A 21,672-nucleotide genomic window follows, 5' to 3' on the forward strand; every position below is an offset into this window, starting at 1 on the left:
GTTGAAAATCCGTGTTGCCCAGCGACAGCCCCAAAACATCACTGCTCTAGAGGAGATCTGCATGGAGGAATGGGCCAAACTACCAGCAACAGTGTGTAAAAACCTTGTGGAGACTTACGTCTGACCTCTGTCATTGCCAATAAAGTATTGAGATTAACTTTTGTTATTGACCAAATACTTATTTTCCACCATAATTTGCAAATAAATTCTTTAAAAATCAGACAATGTGATTTTCTGGATTTCTTTTCCTTCTCATTCTGTCTCTCATAGTTGAAGTGTACCTATGATGAAAATTACAGGCCTCTCTCATCTTTTTAAGTGGGAGAACTTGCATAATTGGTGGCTGACTAAATACTTTTTTGCCCCACTGTATGTGACTTGCTTGACATTAGTATTAGTATTTAGTATTTCCATTTTATTATCTCCCTTAGGAGAAATTTATCTTAGGCAATCAAGAGAGCAGATAAAGCATACTAACAACAATCAGTGAAAAAAAAAAAAAAACATTAAAAAGAGTTAGTAAACGCAATAACTTGCGAAAAACAACTCCTTGCAGTCTCGCGCTGTCTGACACACACACTGAAACGCGCACACCAGCCGCCTCTCTAAAAACGTGTGATCACTTCAGTTCTGTTTCGTGCCTTGTTACACACTCGAACAGTTAAGGTAGTTAAATATTGGCATTACATTTTTTGTTTGTTTACATTGATGTTAAAATTATATTGTCAGATTTGTGACATGCATTTTTGCTAAAATACTGCTGGACACTTTCAGTTGTAGCGATGCTTCCTTTTCCCAGAAAGAATGTGAAACACACAAATGGTATCATTCTCATTTTTTAAATAATTGTTTTAATATCATTTAAATGGATTTTACACACTTAAAGCAATATCATATCCCATATCGCATATCGCATTATTTAACAAGGATATCGAATATCGCATTTTTCTTCAATATCACACAACTCTAATATATACTGTACATTCATTGATTCATTGATTCATTCATTCATTCATTCATTCATTCATTCATTCATCCATTCATTTGTTCATTCATTCATACATACATGCATTTATTTGCTATCAAATTAGCCTCAGTTGTTTTAACATAATTTGCGTGTTTGTTTATTCATTTATTTACCTTTTAAATTAGCTTGTTGTTTTTATTTATTCATTTATTTGCAAGTCTTTCAAATTAGATTTAATTCTTTTAATTAAAATTGCTTGTTTATTTATTTATTGTCTTTTAAATGAGCTTCAATTGTTTTTATTTATTTGCTAGTCCTTCAAATTAGCTCAATTTATATTAATTCAAATCTTTTATTTATTTATTTATTTGCTGAGTAAATTTACCTGCTTACAAATGATTTCCAATAGTTTTTATTTATTTGTGTATTTATTTAACCACTCTCACATAGTCTTTCAGATTTGCTACTATTTTGCTGTTCTTTGAGCCTGGATCTAAATTTGACCTGCATCATGAAATCAGTTTGCCAAAGTTTTTCCACGTCCTGATGAGGATGTTCATATGAAAGAGTATGAAAGTTGATATGAAGAGTCTGATTAGTAGTCTGAATCGATTGTGACTCGTTGTGGGATTTCTGCACTCTAACAGCGTTTTGTCCTGAAGGGCTGGTTAACCCTATAACACTAGGGTTGAAATGTGACCAAATAACTCTTAATGTTCACAAAGCCAGAAATAGTTTTTGTCGTGCTCAGCTCTTTATTGGGAGACGATCTGCAGTGGAGGTCACACCCTTTGCCGTGAGATAAAGTTGTAGTTTTTCTCAGACCTCCCTGATGTTCTAACTATACTCCTTTATGCGGCTATTTTATCAGGAGTTTTTATTAGAATGTGGAGCTTTTTCTGCAGGGAAAAAAACACTTTCCGAGTTCCCAAGGCCGCAGAAGGATGAGTCTAGAGGAGAACGCATCTCCCTCCGAGTCTCACACGGACCTCGTCCCTGGAAGGAAAGCAGACTGGAGAGTCTTATCAAAGATTTAAAAGAGCAGACATTAACGTTCGCTAACTTCACGGCTACAGCTGTTTATTAACAAAGCACGTCACGCCGAGAAACAGAGCAGATCTGAAGGTGATCCGTGCTGAGGACGGCAGAATGAATTTCCACGCCAGAAGAGTCACATTGCCCGCTATCACACCTCTCTGCCTGCAGAAAAGGGTATGTGTTATTTATGTGTTTTTTCCCCCAGAAACATTACATTAATCGGTAATGCCAGAGGTTTAAACCGTTATTTGAAAAAAACTTTTTGTAATTCCTTGGTGGAGTGTCTGCACAAAATCTCAGCCGGTCATCTGACCTTCGGTCATAATTTCTCCTTCTCCTTCTCATAAATTCTTGTGTATTACTAGAGGAACACTTACACTGAAAAGTTTTCAAACAGTTGACAGAATTTATGTTTCTCATTTTGAAAAAGTAAATGACATATATGACATATATATAATTTGTTAACATATACATTTTATTTATTTGTATGTATATGCATGTATGTATTTGGGTGTGTATAATATTTAGATATTTTATATCATTTAATAATACACACACACATTGTAAAAAAAAATCAGGTCTCCAATTGAACATTTTCTAGTGACCGATCACATCAAAATTTTTTAGTTGGCCAAATTTAATTTCTGTGAACTAAATTGCATCAATTCACAAAAATTTAATTAGGCCAACTGCAAAATTTTGATGTGATCGGTCACTGGAACATTTTAAATTGGAGACCTGATTTTTTTTTTTACACTGCACACATATTATATATATATATGCATTATTTGTCAAATTATTCAAGTATATATAATAACTTATATATTTATTAAACAATTTAACGATAAAAAAAATAATTAATACTATTTTATTAACAAATGAATGAATAAACAGACATTTTATATACATTTGTTAGTATTGTTTAATATATTTAATAGATTTGAGACCATGAAGTTGGTTGAAAATTTAAACAAGCTGGAATCTAGCCCAAAAAAAGCATTTTTCATTTGTGTTCATTTTGGTTTTTATTATTTATAGTTTTTATTATTACTTTACTATTGTTATCAAATTTGGAGAATAATCATAAAGAATAAGCAGGTGCGTCTGCCTATGTCAAGTCAAGTCAAGTCAACTTTATTTATATAGCGCTTTTAACAATGTAGATTGTTTCAAAGCAGCTTTATAGTGTTAAACAGGAAAATAATGCAGCATAATTTTATTCAGCTGTATAGCCATTCTGGAAAAATTTCAAGTATCATACAGTGACAGTGTGGGCTTTAGATCAATAATTTGATCAGTAATTTAGTTTAAATGGTTAATTTAGTTTATTATTTAGATGTATTTCGATGTTTAGTTGAAAAATTCAGTGTCCCCAACTGAGCACGCCAAGCCAGAGGCAACAGAGCATGAAGCTTAATGTCCCCCTTATAATTCAACTCTTCATACTTGAATTGATTTCAAACCACTGGTATTAATGATGGGTGAGGCCTGCAAAGCCAGCAATGACATTTCCTCTCTAGATGATCCATTAATGTACTAAAAACATATTTAAATCAGTTCATGTGAGTACAGTGGTTCAATATTAATGTTATAAAGCGACAATAATATTTTTGGTGCGCCAAAAAAAAATGAAATAACGACTTATATAGTGATGGCCGATTTCAAAACACTGCTTCATGAAGCTTTTGCACGTTATGAATGAATCAGCGTATCGAATCAGTGGCTTGGAGCGCCAAATCATGTGATTTCAGCAGTTTGGCGGCCGAATCATGATTCAACACGATGATTCATAATGCTCTGAAGCTTCATGAACGAACCTTAAAAAGAGCGTGTTAGTAATATGCGCCTATAGGTGGGTTGCCAATGCGTGTACACTCTGTTTGTTACACACACAGTGACGAGCAGCAGCACACACATTTTTAAATTTGAAAAATGAAAGGATTTCTCTCTGGAGAGACGTCTTTCCGCTCACATATTCCACCATGTAAAATGTGAATCCACCATGGCACGAGCGCAACTGGCTTTTAAAGGGAATGGGAGATGAGACTCTGATTGGTTTATTACACGTTACACCCAAAGCACACCCATGACTCATTAAGAGACTACACTCTAAAAAATGCTGAGTTAAAAATAACCCAAGTTGGGTTGAAAATGGACTAACCCAGCAATTGGGTTGTTTTAACTCAGCATTTTTTAGAGTGCAGGGACCAGTGTTGGAGGTAACGCATTACAAGTAACTTGAGTTACGTAATCAGATTACTTTTTCAAGTAACTAGTAAAGTAACACGTTACTTTTCAAATTTACAACAAAATAGTATACTTTTTCAAAAAAGTAATGCAAGTTATTTTTTCACATTTATTTGACTGACAGCTCTCCTGTCCCCATGTTGAGTAAAATCGAGAGTAAGTGCAGAGGTGTTGTGTGTAAACATGAGGGTTAATATAGTTCTAGACTAAATGTGAGCATTTATTCATCTCACTTGCACAATAAAGATTCAGTATTCCTCAACATGAATAAAATCAGTCAAATGCAAAATCAGAGTACTATGCAAACCTCAAATAATTTCTATGCATTTAATCTACCTTTATTGACCAATGTCTTGCTGCTGACCTTCGATGATTCAGTTAAACCATGAGCAAAAATGACTCGATTTTTAGTTTTTATTGGTAAAACTTTTTTTCTCCTGTGTCTTCATTATCCAGAATGGCAGCACAGCAGAGCTCCGTCATCTACTGTTCATGCATGAATTTGCATTTTTACCTTATTAAAATCTACCTCATTATTTCAATTTTAGTATGAAGAGGTCTTTACATTTGCACAAAAATAGAACTTTTTTGTTATAAAAAACAACAGCAAAAAAACAAGCCCAGCCCAGGTGAGAAAAAGTAACTCAAGTAACGTAACACATTACTTTTCTCAAAAAGTAACTAAGTTACTCAATTAGTTTCTTTTTAAGTGAGTAACGCAATATTGTAATGCATTACTTTTCAAAGCAACTTTCCCCAACACTGCTAGGGACATCCCTTTTGGAGCATTCGCCGGGCACGTCAACAGTTTTTTTTTTGTCGTTATAGGGATAGTTCACCCAAAAATGGAAATTTGATGTTTTTCTGCTTACCCCCCAGTGCATCCAAGATGTAGGTGTCTTTGTTTCTTCAGTAGAACACCAATGAAGATTTTTAACTCCAACCGTTGCTGTGTGTCACTCATATAATGCTTGTCAATGGGGTCTAATTCTATTAGAGTAAAAAAAACATGCACAGACAACTTCAAATTTAACCCCGTGGCTCGTGACGACACATTGATGTCTTAAGACACGAAACGATCGGTTTCTGAGAGAAACCGAACGGTATTTATGCTATTATTTCACCTCATAACAGACGAATGTCATAAGCTCTTCAGACCACCATCACTTCCTGTGAGGGAGGTCAAAATAGCGGCCGGGTCATAGAAATATATACGTAGATTCCTCATTCGAGCGATCCACGCAGGAACTAATGAGGCATCTATGTATATTTCTATGACCCGGCCGCTATTTTGACCTCACTCACAGGAAGTGATGGCGGTCTGAAGAGCTTAAGACATTTGTCTGATATGAGGTGACATAGCATAAATACCGTTCGGTTTCTCGCGGAAACCGATCGTTTCGTGTCTTAAGACATCAATCTGTCGTCATGAGCCGCAGGGTTTAATTTGAAGTTGTCTGTCCATGTTTTTTTTTACTCTAATAGAATTCGACCCCATTGACAAGCATTATATGAGTGACACACAGCAACGGCTGGAGTTAAAAATCTTCATTGGTGTTCTACTGAAGAAACAAAGACACCTACATCTTGGATGCCTTGGGGGTAAGAACATAAAATTTTCGTTTTTGGGTGAACTATCCCTCTAAACTAGCAAAAGTGGATTCGGACACGCCCTAAGTGCACCTGCACCATGAGCTTCAGACCATGTGCTCAGATCGCTAAAATAGGGCCCTATAGCTTGTTTTATATGTACACAGGGCATTTGGACTATAGAGCTGTGTTCTTAACACCTGTAAAGGGAACGCTGATCTCCTCACCGCTGTCATCACCGTATCCGTTGCCAAAAGACGCACTCCCGGCACTCAGGCTAATACCCCGCCGAGATGAGTTAAACAATGGCCTGACTGTGTGTGCTGCTGAAAATACTGCAAATCTGACAGCTTGTCGAACCTTTCAAAATGTTTCACCACCTGTTTAGATCCTGTCAAAACGTTGCTGTATAATTCAGTGCCTATTAATCATGCCAAATGCACACTTCCAGCTTTTCATTTTTAGCTTTTGTGATTGGTTGCTGGTGGGACCTTGACTAGTTTGAGTTGGGATGGCTGTGCATGGACACTTACAAAGTGACTTTCAACTGCTTTTTTTTTTTTTAAGTTGATTTATTTTTATTCCAACATGCTGCCTTTGAAACACTCTCTTGACACACCGTCTAAATGACATTGCAGCTCATTTGCATAAACTCTGCTCAACTTTGTCACATTTCTCAAAGGTCGCTGTCACTCATGTTGCCCAAATAGCAAACACTCATTGAAAATGAATGACTTCTTATGCGGCTCAGCAGTGAAGCGCTGAACTCAGATGACCTTAATGGGATAGTTCACCCAAAAATGAAAATTCGGTCATCATTTATTCACCCTCAAGTTGTTCCAATACAAATCTGTATGAATGTCTTTCTGCTGAACACAAAGGAAGATATTTTGAAGAATGTTTGTAACCAAGCAGATCTCGGCAGACATTGAGTACCATAGTATTTTTTCCCAGCAGAAGAAAGTGTTAAACAGAAGAAAGACATTTATACAGGTTTGTATTGGAACAACTTGAGGGTGAGTAAATGATGACAGAATTGTCATTTTTGGGTGAACTATCCCTTTAATCATTATATTTATTTATTTTATTTTATTTTTTATAAACTAATAATTTAAGTTAACAAATAATTTAAGACTTTTTAATTAACTCCATTTATTTATTTGTATTTATTAACTCCTTCAAATTAGCTTAAGTTGCTTTAATTTGATTCTCTTTATTTATTTATTTGTTTATTTATTAATTTCATTCATTCATTCACCAATATTTCAATAGCTTAATAGTTTTAATTTGATTCTATTTATTTGTGTATTTATTTATTTATTATTCACTAATCTTTCAAAATAGCTTCAAACGTTTTTAATTTCATTCTCTTTATTTATTTATTTATTTATTCACTAATCTTTCAAATAAGCTTCAAGAGTTTTAATTTCATTCTCTTTATTTATGTATTTATGTGTTTATTCATTTATTATTCACTAATCTTTCAAAATAGCTTCAAACATTTTAATTTCAATCTCTTTATTTTATTTATTTATTATTCACTAATCTTTCAAAATAGCTTTAATAGTTTTAATTTGATTCTCTTTATTTATTTATTTACTTACCAATCTTTCAATATAACTTAATAGTTTTAATTTGATTCCCTTTATTGATGTATTTATGTGTTTATTCATTCATTATTCACTAATCTTTCAAAATAGCTTCAAACGTTTTAATTTAATTCTCTTTATTTTATTTATTTATTATTCACTAATCTTTAAAAATAGCTTTGATAGTTTTAATTTGATTCTATTTATTAATTCATTTGTTTTTTTTATTAATTAAAGGCACTTTGTTCTGGGTAAATTGCTGAGAGATTAAAAATCTAAAAAGTATCGTCTCTGTACAAATGGTTACATTTGTTCTTGATATTGATATTTATTTTAAAAAGAGAGCGAGAGAAAATTAATGACTTCTGGTAGTTTTGTCCCTGCAATCCGCTGTCAATGTCAACACACTTTGTTGTGTGTGCATTGAACAATTAATCATAAATAATGCAAGCAGTATAAAAAAAAAGTATTTTGAAGTGACTTTATGTGTAATGTTTCAAGTATGCATGGATAATGACAGCATCACTTTTCAAAAGCACAGGAAAAACCACATATACTTATCTGTAAATGCATCAGAAATGGAATAGATGTGTGAATTGACTGATAAATGAGATAAAGCAGGTTGGTTGGATGGCTGATGGATGGAAGGAACGCGAGGTAGATTTGAAGCTCTGTGTTTCTGATAGCACACAGCTGCAGGACAGCAGTTCAAGGTTCATCCAGGCTGGTGATCTGCTCTTTATGTTCCCGTCCTTGAGCCAGCGAGTCTCATGCTGTCTTTAGTCGTGTCACAATATTTATGAGTTGAGCACACATCAACCACCTCAGAATCAGAATTAGTGGGAAACCCAGCCTTCCCGGGTTAGGTTGGGCCAATTAAAAATCATGTTGAAAACGTCTCGGTTACGACTGTAACCTTAGTTCCCTGATGGGAACGAGACGCTGCGTCACCGCTCTGGGAACGCCGTTGCGTGATTGCGTCGTGAAGCACGTATTTCATCAGTCCAATAGAGAGACGGAACGTCATAGGCGGGTGACGTCATAGACCCGGAAGCTATAAAGCACACCGGCAAACACACGCCGTTAGCTTCTGAAGAAGGCCTGAAACAAGGCGCTTGCGGGCATGCGAGGAGTATGGCCGGGTGACGCAGCGTCTCGTTCCCATCAGGGAACTAAGGTTACAGTCGTAACCGAGACGATCCCTTTCAAGGGAACTCGAGCTGCGTCACCGCTCTGGGAACGAGAATACCCACGTCCCCATGCGAGTCTGGATGCCCGCCTGAGACAGCTACGAGGCGAGCACCCGAGACCCCGGAGTAGCAGAAACATCTAGTTCATAGAACCTGACAAAAGTATGCGGTGAGGACTACCCCGCCGCATCACACACTTCCTGCAGGGAGGCCCCTGCCAAGAGAGCTTGAGAAGCAGCCATACTCCTAGTGGAGTGGGACCGAACAGCCAAAGGAGAGGGCTGTCCGGCCGCCACATAAGCCAGTGAGATAGCCTCGACTACCCACTTGCTCATCCTCTGCTTTGACACTGGACCCCCACGGGATGGAGGTCCGTAGCAAACAAACAACTGATCAGTTTTCCTCCACAGGGCAGCTCTGTGGACATAGGCGTCTAAAGCGCGAACTGGACAAAGCAGATTTAACTTTTCCTGGTCTGACGTCACAAAGGGAGGAGGACAGAAAGCAGAGTTGGGCCCCCTCAGAGGCCAAGCCCACAGTTTCCACAACTCCGGGCGGGGGTGAACAAAAACTCTGCCCGCCTGAGAGAGAAGGTCACTCCTGAACGGGATCTCCAGGGGAGAGCCGTCGAGAAGAGACACCAGATCCGAGAACCATACCCGGCCCGGCCAGAACGGGGCTACTAGCAGGAGACGGGCCCCGTCCCGGCGCACTCTCTCTAGAACTCCCGGAAGCAGAGCGATCGGGGGGAAAGCGTACAGGGGCAGCCTCGGCCACTCCTGTACCATCGCATCCAGTCCGAGAGGAGCTGGAGGCGACAGGGAGAACCACAGACGACAATGAGAGTTCTCGTGAGTGGCGAACAGGTCCACTTGGGCCCTGCCGAACTTCTCCCAAAGGAGCTCCACCACATCGGTGTGGAGTCTCCACTCCCCGGGCCTTGGCCCCTGCCTCGACAGGATATCTGCTTCCACGTTCAACCGCCCAGGAATGTACATAGCCCTGAGTGACAGCAATTTTCCCTGAGCACAGAGGAGGATAAGGCGCGCCAGCTTGTATAAGCGACGGGACCTCAAACCCCCCTGATGGTTGATGTAGGAGACCACCGATGTGCTGTCTGTGCGCACAAGCACATGATGGCCCCTGAGATGCGTCAGGAAGTGCTACAGAGCCTGAAACACCGCCAACATTTCCAGGCAATTTATATGCCACGAACGCTGGTGCTCCTGCCACAGACCCTGGGCCGAGCGACCACTCATGGTCGTCCCCCAGCCCGTCAGGGAGGCATCCGTGGTCAGAGAAGTACGCTGACACGGTGCCCCCAGCGACAGGCCCTGGGTCAGGAACCTGGGGTCCTTCCACATAACCAAGGTGCGACGCAGACTCGGGTGACAGATGGCTCGCAAGCGTCTGTTCAACCTGAGGCAGCTGACCGTAACCGTGTCTTTTCCACCCCGAGATATTACTATAAACTGACGTCTGCGGGGTGAAAATGCGTGCAGACACGGGCCGCTTCCAAGACCTCGACACCTCGGTGTGGAGGTCCGGGAAAAACGGCAGACTCCTACGAGGAGGCTGAACAGAGCGTGCGGGGAGAAAGCGCTCGTCGAGTCTGCTTTTTACGGCAGCTCGCTCATGATGTTCATGTGGCCAGTCAATGTGTAGTCTGGCCACCGCTCTGCTCAGCACCTCCATGAGCTCCTCACTTGCAGGGGAATGAAGTGACGAGTCTCCACCCCCTGCATCGATGCTACAGACATCCACCTTCTCGGAGGAAGATAGCTGCAGCATCGCGGCCGCTCCCCGGGCGGGAGAAGCCGCAGAGCGGGCTCCCGATCCCAGAGAAGCAGCGCTGGATCTGGCGGGTCAAGGAAGAGATAGGGCGGGGCCCGTCTCCATCCCCTCCGTCAGATCCTTTTGCGAACCCCACGACATGAGTCGCCGCTGAGCCTCAGCAGCAGCGGGACCCATGCCGTGGGGAGCGCTAGCCGGGACGCCCTCCTCGAAGAGCGCCCGGCGGGATCGCAGCACGCGAAGAGGCAGAGCCTCACAATGCTCGCAGCCGGCACCCTCGAGTGCCGACTGCGCGTGCTGCTCTCCCAAACAAACAACGCACATCAAGTGTGTATCCCCGCTCGTGATGTAGCGTGAGCAGGGAAGAACACACTGTCTGTAATGCTGTTCGCTCGTCATACTTTTTTTTTTTTTTCTTTCTCTCTTATCAATGTGGTGAGAGTGCAAACGAAACAAAACAGTCTGAACTCAGACACAACACAAAGACACTTTGGACAGATTTTACACAGAGCGCTTGTTGAAGGCAACAGAAGCTAACGGCGTGTGTTTGCCGGTGTGCTTTATAGCTTCCGGGTCTATGACGTCACCCGCCTATGACGTTCCGTCTCTCTATTGGACGGATGACATACGTGCTTCACGACGCAATCACGCAGAGGCGTTCCCAGAGCGGTGACGCAGCTCGAGTTCCCTTGAAAGGGAACACATTTTAATCGTGAATTTTGACTGTATTTACTTTAAATATGCATATTGTGTTGTTGATGAAAAGCATTGTGCTGGGTTTATTTTGTTCAAGCATAAATATATGTAGTATGTTGTTTTATGAAAGACAGTAGAAGCGGTTTTCACAAGGAGACTTTACGTCTCACATGTTTCTCCTAAAATTCCCCACAGTAAAAATGGACACAAATGAGTCCGTTGTTTAGAGATTAATGCATTTTGTTTTGGGAGAATTTGATGAGAAATGTCCTATTGAGATCTATTGCAGACTTTGGCATCTTGCCGAAACTAAGCACAATTTGAGACATTGAGATGATCGCTTGTAAAACGAGACACGTGTAAGATTAAATCTGAGAAACAGGAGACTTCAGCAAAGGCTCCATTTAAACTACATTTAATCTCGTTGCCGTCTAGTAGAAACAGTTGAGATAGTGTGTGCATCACACCGTGCCCCAACTTGCATTTTCTCCTTAAAGATGTTTTAACTCTGAAACACTAACCTCCACATCCACTTTATTTTTAACTAATCCAAACAAATGTTTGCTAAGAGTTCATTTGGGAGAGGCGGGGTGGGTGCATAGTCTCATGGTTCTGAATTCTTTTTCTGAATTGCATTAGAAAATCTGACAAATCTTTGCATTAGAAAAGTCTTTGAAAAGTCTCAGATTGTTATGTAAGGATTTACAGTGAATGACTTCTTTAAAACAAATCAAACATTTGGGAGATGGTCTGAATACAATTCACTTTAAAGTCAAAACTGACTCCTTTTACTTTTGATTTGGCCCTGCAGCTCAGTTATAATTTACATTTATATAGCGCTTTTCTAGGCACTCAAAGTGCTTTACATAGGAGGTGGAATCTTCTCAACCACCACCAATGTGCAGCACCACCTGGATGATGCGACGGTAGCCATTTTTTTGCCAGAACGCCAACCACACACCAGCTGATTGGTGGAGAGGAGACAGAGTGATAATCCAACACAATCCGGAACGCCATTAAAATTAACCATTCACTTGTTTCTGACGCTGGGATCCTTCTGAAACGAACTGTTTAAACTGGATGCATCAAAGCCATCAGTCTTTCACTCTTCCATTTGTCGTGTGGAGTATGTCAGAAACTGAACACTAGGGGTGTAACGGTACACGTATTCGTACCAAACCGTTTCGGTACAGGGCTTTCGGTACGGTGCAAGTGTGCAATGAATGCAATCTTTAACATTAATTCAGCTACATCGTTTTGAGACACGTTGAGGAATAATTCGCCTCATGAAAAGCTGTTTCATGTTCTGTTCAGAGCAAAGGATTCAGGGCTGATTGTAAGGTAGGCCAAGTTTATTCTGTTAGCATATGTGATTATTAAACACAAAAAGACAGTTTAAGTGTGAATCCTGCTGCAATATAAAATGTCATACACACAAGACTGTTTAGACAAGATTTGTTTGGCCTGTTTTGGACAGATTATAACGTGTTTATTGTAAAAGAGCCTAGTGTCACATCAATAAAGCTTTTATTTGCAAATTTCTGCTCAGATGCGATAAATATAGTACCAGTCAAACTTATTTTTCTTCATATTGATGTGTAAATATTATAGCCTAATGTATTTCTTTTTTAATTTAATATCAAAGTTTGTTTTATCAAGTTAATATTGAGTTTTGTTTTGTAGAAAGTGAATTGCTTTCTTTACAGTGAATTTCGTTTTGATTTGATTTGATCTTAATTTTAATTATTTATTTAATTTTTTAGCATGAGACTACTTTCAAAAACATTTTTTTTTTTTTTTTAAATGCCCGTAGTAATTTTGTCTTGTTTCTAGTCTAAATATTTAAACATTCTTAAAGGTCCTGTTCTTCGTGATCCCATTTTTCAAACTTTAGTTAGTGTGTAATGTTGCTGTTAGAGCATTTATAATACCTGTAAAATTATAAAGCTCAAAGTTCAATGCCAAGCGAGATATTTTATTTAACAGAAGTTCCCTTTCAAAGCCTACAGCGAACGGCTGGTTAGGACTACATCCTGGTATTTCCTGCTTTAATTACGTCAGTAGAGCAGTATGTCGACTAACCTCCGCCCACAAGAACGCGCGAAAAAGGGGGCGTGGTCTTGTTGCTCCCGCGTGGAGAATAGGAAGTGTTGCGTTCGGTTGCGTTCGTATAGTTTGTTTGTTGCCATGTCATCGAGACGCTGTTATTTTCATCCCGGAGTCAAGTCACCTTTGTTTGGCTTTCCCAGGGACGCTGTACTTAGAGATCATTGAGTGCATGCATCCCCGTTATGGTGAGAGGCGTGACCTTTCCGGTAACGTGCGCTCTGCGTGCCCTAAGCTGCTGTCGAATCACAACACGGGAACCGCTGGCACAATCAGAACTCGTTACGTGTTTCTGAAGGAGGGACTTCATAGAACAGGGAAATCTTTCAAGCCGTTTTGAGGACAGTGAAAACAGCAGTATACAGATAAGTAAATTGTGTGAAAAATACTGTGTTTTTTTACACGCGAAACATGAACACGTTATATTGCACACTGTAAACACAATCAAAGCTTAAAAAAAACACGAAAACGGGACCTTTAAAACAAGATGCATTAAGATAAGTACAATATATAATATAATAATATATGTCCTTTGTCCTGTTGCTCTCAGTCACACACCTGTATTAAGCTCATTCATTATGCAGGTCATTGTGCGGGCTATTATGTTATTTTGTCCTCTCAGGTGTGATTCTAGCATTATTCATTTGCTAGCATGCCTCCTCGCATACAGGCTTTGTGAAGAAAAACTGTCTTACAAATTGCAAATGAATATATTGTTTTATGTGAATGAGTAGGCTCAATGATTCTCACATCAGTTTGAAGCAAAAACTCTAGGCAAATACACCCATTAGTCAAAAGTCTTGTGGACACAAATCTATTGTGTGTTTTGAGGCCTTCATTTTAAAACAAACCATTTTTGGAGCTTGATCAAATAAATGCTTTGTTTATAATGAGGACGACCAATTCATAGAACTACATTTATTCTTTTTTCATAATCTATTAGACATGCATCGCAATACGGGAGAAAAATCTGACACTACTTTCATTTCATTGCAACTTTAAGTCAAGTCACCTTTATTTCCACAGTACTTTCTTTATACAACACAGATTGATTCAAAGCGGCTTCACATTAATATAGAGGAAAATAACAGAATCAATGATGCAAACCTTTTCAAATTATGAGACACATTCAAAATCTGCTGTAAAGCAGCTGTAGCAAGACAAAATTGTCATTATTCAGCTCAAATCAGTTCAGTGTGTGTGTAAAGTTCATCAATTATGAAACGAGTTCAGCTCTGCAGATGGTAATAGTGTACTTTTTCCGTCAGTTCAATGTTGATTCTGTTCAGCTCAATAGAAGTTTTGTTGTTGCAAAGTCGATTCCCCTATAAACTCTTTAAGTCTGTGGTCGTGTGGTGTGACTTGTTGAATGTGCATGCCAGGTTCACTTTATGTGCCTAATATTATAATCAATATAATATGTTAGCCAATATTGAGATCTCAGCCTACTTTTATGGGACAGGAACAGAATGAATGCAAAGGAGTTCACTTTTTACTCCACTTAAAAACATCCAGCATATTTATCCAGTGTTTATTTTTATACCACATTTCCTCTTGTAGTGGGCATTCTTTAACTTTACCGTCTATTACTCATTTACCTTTAAGGACTGTTTATATTTACTCTGATAAGGAAGCAGCAAGAGCCCTGCTCGTTTTATTACCTTGGGACTTACCAGACAGGTTAGGTCTGGTAAATGCTTGTCAGAGAGATTTATAGAGCCAGTCCTCGAGAGGGGTTTTCCTCCTCCTCTCTGTCTTTTTTTGTGTCTTGTAGGTCTCTTACTGATTAAACAGTGGATCGTTTACCTCATTTGGAGATGATGTCACTGTGGGAGGCTGTGATTGGCTGAAAGGGTTGCTAACCCCGGCCCTGCTGGGGAGCATTGACCTCCTTTTCCTCTCTGAAAGAGGACTGGCGTGTCGTCCCTAGTCCCTTCCAATCTGCCTTTCACACACACACTCTTCTCTCTCTCTTTCAACCCCCATCCATATACCTTACAGGGTTCTTCCTGTTCTGCAGAATATGTTTGTCTGAAGAAGCTATTTCGGTATAAGACTTAAAAAAAAACAGACACTTAAACTTTATGACTTATAACCAAAGTTAGTCATCTGTTTTCCCTGCGTCTTGTGTTTTTAAATGCAAAAATGTGTTCTGTGTGATCGCCGGTTAATGTGCATTATTCATCAGTGTACTCTTTCCCTTTCAGTTCTCATTATGAATGCCCTTTTCAGCTGACATACTACATTTTCTCTAAATGAATATCCTGTTTTACTCAGAATAATAAGACAAATGTTTTTCGGTTAACTGTAAAGTTGACATGAAATTAAAGCTCACCATAGCTATTTTCTAAGGCCCTGTTTACGCCTGGTATTAAGATGCGTTTTGGTCGATTGGATCACAAGTAGACGAGGGAGACGCATTCTCCTGATATTTTAATCCGTCTCTTTTGTCCACGTTCAACCACTTCTGTCCTGATTTCTTCAAGGGGAGGGTCTATGGGCTTTTTTTCCGATCTTTTGATCTAATGGACAAAATAAGCGCACACAATTTACATATGAACATATGGAGAGCATCAGCTTTCGTTTCTGCTCTGAAAGCTGCAAGATCACGTGTGTGTTAGAAATCAGGAATGGTGAGAGAACATTGTGCTTGGTACGTTTTTCGTCTTCAAACTAAACTTGGGTCTTCAGCCAAAGTTTAAAGGGTTAGTTCACCCAAAAATGAAAATTCTGTCATTAATTACTTACCCTCATGTCGTTCGACACCCGTCAGACCTCCGTTCATCTTCGGAACACAAATGAAGATATTTTAGTTGAAATCTGATGGTTCTGAAAGGCCTCCATTGGCACAATGGCACGGTTCACTCTCAAGACCCTTAAAAGGTACTAAAGGCGTCGTTACAAAGTCCATCTCACTACAGTGGTTCTACAATAACTTTATGGAGTGACGAGAATAGTTTTTGTGCGCAAAAAAACCCTAAAAAACGACTTATATAGTGATGACGATTTCAAAACACGGCATCATGAAGCTTCGAAGTGTTATGAATCAGTGAGTCGATTCAGCAGTTTGGGTCGCCAAATTTCAGCAGTTTGGCGGTTTGACACGCGATCCGAATCATGATTTTTGGGTCAACTAACCCTTTAATTCCCATCTGGCGTGCGTGCTTTCTATAATGTTTACACATTAGGTCAGTAGGCGGAGAGTAGGCGTCTTTTGTGGCTGATTAAACACATTCGATCACAAAAACATAACTTCTACGCTGTCACAGGCTGGAGTATCCTTTGTATTTGAGGTGTTGTTGGTTCATTGTGCTGCGATTCGTGATCAGACTCGGACATGTATGGGCCAGGGCTCGCAAAGCCCGACGTCCCGGGGCTTATGATGGGCTATCTTAAATAGTGAAATAACACTCCTTTCTTGATGTGCGTTGTTCCCTCTCTTGACTTGTAATTTGAAGGAAAAATGCAATCGCGGAAGTTTTGTACTTGCTGATTTGTCTGAGGTGAAGTTTTGCTGATTTATTTGGTGTCTGTGTGTGTGCTAGTTATGCATGGTTCGCGCTTATATCCACCGATTGGGCGGGCCAAGGAATAAAAAATAACATTCTAATTGCGGGTGGATGAGAGATAAATCATTGTGTTTGTTTGATAAATCATTGTGTTTGTTTGATAAAGACATTTTGCGAGCCCTGTGGGCGAATCATCATTCCGGTTGCCGTTTTCCCACAGGCTTTGAAAAAAAGTTCCTCATTATAAAGCTCATTATAATATGCAAATCTTATCCAATCCTAGCCGTGGGCGTTTACTTCCAAGTCTTCAGTGCGGCAAACCGAGAGTTCCATGAGAGAGGCTCAAAACCAGGGTAGAAAATAGCCTATTACTTATTCATTATGTTTTTGAATGTAAAAACCATGTGAACATCATAAGACAACATCCTCAAACAACAGTATAAAAAAATTAATAGACAGTTTTATGACCCCTTGAAGGTATCACTTCTTCATTTCTATGTTCTGCATTGTAGCCTATTTTCTTTTTTGACAAATTATGTAAGAGAGAGCAACTTGTGTAATCGCATCTCTGTGTGTGATTTTGTGGGGGAGTGGGGATGGCAGAAGGGGTCATTTTCCCAGGATGCCATACAAGCTAGAACCGCCACCGTTGAGGACACAGGAAAACACAATAAATTGATTAATTATCAGTTAAAACAATATTCCCAAGAAAACTAAAATGAAAACTAAATCCCTGTGTATACCCTAAATTCTGTCATTATTTAATCAATCCAAACTTGTATGCGCTATCTTTCCATGCAGATTTGTCTAGCTCCAAAAAGGAAAAAGTGGCATAAAATTAGCCAATGCTGCTTGCAATATATTCCAAGTCATCTCAAGTCAAAAAGACCCAATTTTAAATAATTATCTATTGAAAATCTTGTCCTCCATGACAACTCTCAAATCTCAATGTCCACTTCATTGCAAAATAAGACTTTGTAAGTGATATTAAAACACCTTTTTATAATCTAAACATAAATTAAATTACTAAAAGTAAAACTGAACAAGAAAAATAAAGCAATAACAAGGGTAACACTTTATTTTACAGACTGTCCTCGAAAAAAACCTACCTCTATAGTCACGTTTTTCACGTACCCACGTTTTTAAAGCACTTTATTACAAACTTTATTTACATTTTAAAGTCATCCGCCCTCTAGCTGGAGTAAAAATAATGACAGTGTCGTGTTACGTTACCAATCAAAATGCGTGTTCATTTAAAAGCAATGTGCGGACTTTTTACCACCATTTGTCATATTTCCATTTAGCAAAAATCTTTTTTTATTAACTACACACACCCCACCCCAAAACCTACCCAGTGATTTATAGTCCATATACACTTTATGAGCACATGCGTTCCCTGGGATCGAACCCACGATTGCATAATCACATGATGTTGTATTTTGCAATGCTCTATCAATTGAGCTACGCAAAACCAGAAATATAACGCAAATAAAAGGAAACAAAGCATTAAAATGAAAGTGTCCTGTTTTTGATAGGGGCGAAACTTTAGTAAACGCTCCTATGGGTCGTATTTCTTGAATTAAAATGAACGTGTCCTGTTGTCGATAGGGACAAAACTTTAGTAAACGCTCCTATGGGTCTTATTTCATGAATTATAATGAAAGTGTCCTGTTGTCGATAGGGGCACAACTTTAGTAAACGCTCCTATGGGTCTTATTTCATGAATTAAAATGAAAGTGTCTTGTTGTCGATAGGGACACAACTTTAGTAAACGCTCCTATGGGTCTTATTTCTTGAATTAAAATGAAAGTGTCCTGTTGTCGATAGGGGCGCAACTTTAGTAAACGCTCCTATGGGTCGTATTTCTTGAATTAAAATGAAAGTGTCCTGTTGTCGATAGGGACACAACTTTAGTAAATGCTCCTATGGGTCGTATTTCTTGAATTAAAATGAAAGTGTCCTGTTGTCGATAGGGGCGCAACTTTAGTAAATGCTCCTATGGGTCGTATTTCTTGAATTAAAATGAAAGTGTCCTGTTGTCGATAGGGACACAACTTTAGTAAATGCTCCTATGGGTCGTATTTCTTGAATTAAAATGAAAGTGTCCTGTTGTCGATAGGGGCACAACTTTAGTAAACGCTCCTATGGGTCTTATTTCTTGAATTAAAATGAAGTTGTCCTGTTGTCGATAGGGTCACAACTTTAGTAAACGCTCCTATGGGTCTTATTTCATGAATTAAAATGAAAGTGTCCTGTTGTCGATAGTGGCACAACTTTAGTAAACGCTCCTATGGGTCGTATTTCATGAATTAAAATGAAAGTGTCCTGTTGTCGATAGGGGCACAACTTTAGTAAACGCTCCTATGGGTCGTATTTCTTGAATTAAAATGAAAGTGTCCTGTTGTCGATAGGGGCACAACTTTAGTAAACGCTCCTATGGGTCTTATTTCTTGAATTAAAATGAAAGTGTCCTGTTGTCGATAGGGGCACAACTTTAGTAAACGCTCCTATGGGTCGTATTTCTTGAATTAAAATGAACGTGTCCTGTTGTCGATAGGGGCGCAACTTTAGTAAACGCTCCTATGGGTCTTATTTCTTGAATTAAAATGAACGTGTCCTGTTGTCGATAGGGGCACAACTTTAGTAAACGCTCCTATGGGTCTTATTTCTTGAATTAAAATGAACGTGTCCTGTTGTCGATAGGGACACAACTTTAGTAAACGCTCCTATGGGTCGTATTTCTTGAATTAAAATGAACGTGTCCTGTTGTCGATAGGGGCACAACTTTAGTAAACGCTCCTATGGGTCGGTTTTCAGGGAAGTGACAAACAAGCTATATAGGCGTATTGGTTGGAGGACATGTTGTTATTTTAAGATGACGTAGTTACATGTTACTACATGTACTTACTATAGTAATAACAGTAGATTATGCATAATTACAAGTAACTAACCCTAAACCAAACCCAAACCGCACCTCTATAGTAAGTACATGTGGTAAATTAATATTACTCACTACTTATTTGAGTAAGTACAATGTAACTACCTCACTTTAAAATAAAGTGTAACCATAGCAAGATTTAATTATTTTAAACCCCAAAAAGAAAACAACGAATGCACAAAGCAAAAATGACAAAAATATAAAAATTAAAGCTATGTAATTGTAAAATATGAAAAAATGCTACAATACTTTATAAATAGCATTAAAATAGAAGATATTTCTTCAAAAGCATACAGGTTTGACATGAATTAATAATGACAACATTTTTGAATGTACCTGTGATATCATGAAAATATGATTCCATGAAATAAATGATGAAGACATGAAAATGTTCTGCATAGCAGAAGTGGCTCACTTTCTCGCTCTCTCTCGCCCTTCACCCTCCTTGTGCAGCTTCAGTCCGGGTTGACCTGTCGGGTCTCACATTTAACCAGCAGTTTTCTAATTGCTTGCTGGGATTTATGCAGAGGGCAGGGGCCTGTCAAGATAGTGTGAATAGGTAGGTGGGGCAAATCTTGTGACTTTTCTGCCTCCCTCCCCCTCCGGTGTGTGCATGAGAGGGGCAGACGGAGCGGGACTCACCCCCGCTGGATAAACGGTGGCAGGTGATTGGACAGAACCATGGTGACATGCAGCAGCGGAGGCTGCACTGAGTGTGCTCTCTCTAATTACCTCATTTGAGTTCGGCTGCAGAGAGAGAGAGGAAGCTCGCTGCTCCCCGGCAGATACTTGCGTTTTTGTTTTATGTTCACTCAACTCTTGAGAAATGCTGTGCACTCAGCCCTACATAAGCTGCAGAGCGAGTCCCAAATCACAGCCCTGCCTGCCGCCCAGCACAGGGGTAAGTTGCGCCGAAATGCCAATTTACTCTGTTTTTTTTTTATTCGCGTATGTGTGTGTGTGTGTGTGTGTGTGTGTGTGTGTGTGTGTGTGTGTGTGTGTGTGTGTGTGTGTGTGTGTGTGTGTGTGTGTGTGTGTGTGTGTGTGTGTGAAATCAATGCGAGGGGTTTGAAATGCTGCTCTGTTTCTCTGTGGGATCATATGAAAGCAATTCAACGAAACTATAACACTAAAAGGAATTTTTGGGTTCTTCAGCTCATCATATGAGGATATGAGGCGTAGCAGGGAACTCCAGCGCTCATGAAAGGGAACATTCATGACTTCTGCAGCACAGGCTGTCTGCACTTTGAATGAATGGGTTGTTGCACACTGTATATAGGACATGAAGTGAAATGTAGTTCAAAATGTCCTTGTGGGGTGGTTGAAGGAGTGTGTGTAGCCAATGATCATCACTAGACAGGTAAAATGGCAGGAGCTTGTTGCAGTGTGACAGATTAACTCGTTTTTAAACTTACACTCGATTGTGTTCAGAGTAGCATGCTAGCATTAGTATTTCTTATACTGTGCACATTATGTGCATTTTCTGACGAGATTTGTCAAAATGTCCAGTATACCGCAGAGCTTATGTGGAGTACTGTATCCCACAATGCAATGCGCTTGACTTGACCTTCCATTTTCAGCATGATGAATGAACCGGAAATTATATCTGCATCCCTTTTCTTGCTAAAAGTGACATTTTTATTGTACACACTATTGGATTAAAAATGCCAAATAGATAGTTTATTTTAAGATCATGTGACAGACACTGTTTAAACTGTTAAAAATTAGCATATTTGAATGATTTCTGAAGGATCATGTGACACTGAAGACTGGAGTAAGGATGCTGAAAATTCAGCTTTGCATCGCAGAAATAAATTATATTTTAAAATGTATTCAAATTGAAATTGTAATAATATTTCATAATATTACAGTTTTTTCTGTATTTTTAATCAAATAAATACAGCCTTAGTGAGCAGAAGAGACTTCTTTCAAGAATATTTTAAACATATAAATATTTGACCTTTTTGATTTAGTAAGCAGTAAGTTAGTATTCCGTTCAAACCCTATT

The 21,672-nt window shown here is 39.2% G+C and overlaps 1 protein-coding gene across 3 annotated transcripts in view; it reads left to right on the forward strand.

Annotated features, from left to right (window-relative positions):
* grb14 (growth factor receptor-bound protein 14) overlaps positions 1-21,672 on the forward strand; it is a 115,877-nt gene that overhangs the window by 66,009 nt on the left and 28,196 nt on the right. The gene's annotated exons all lie outside the window — the stretch shown is intronic.

The sequence above is a fragment of the Gobio gobio genome (assembly GCF_949357685.1).
Source record: "Gobio gobio genome assembly, chromosome: 7".
NCBI classification, from domain to species: domain Eukaryota; kingdom Metazoa; phylum Chordata; class Actinopteri; order Cypriniformes; family Gobionidae; genus Gobio; species Gobio gobio.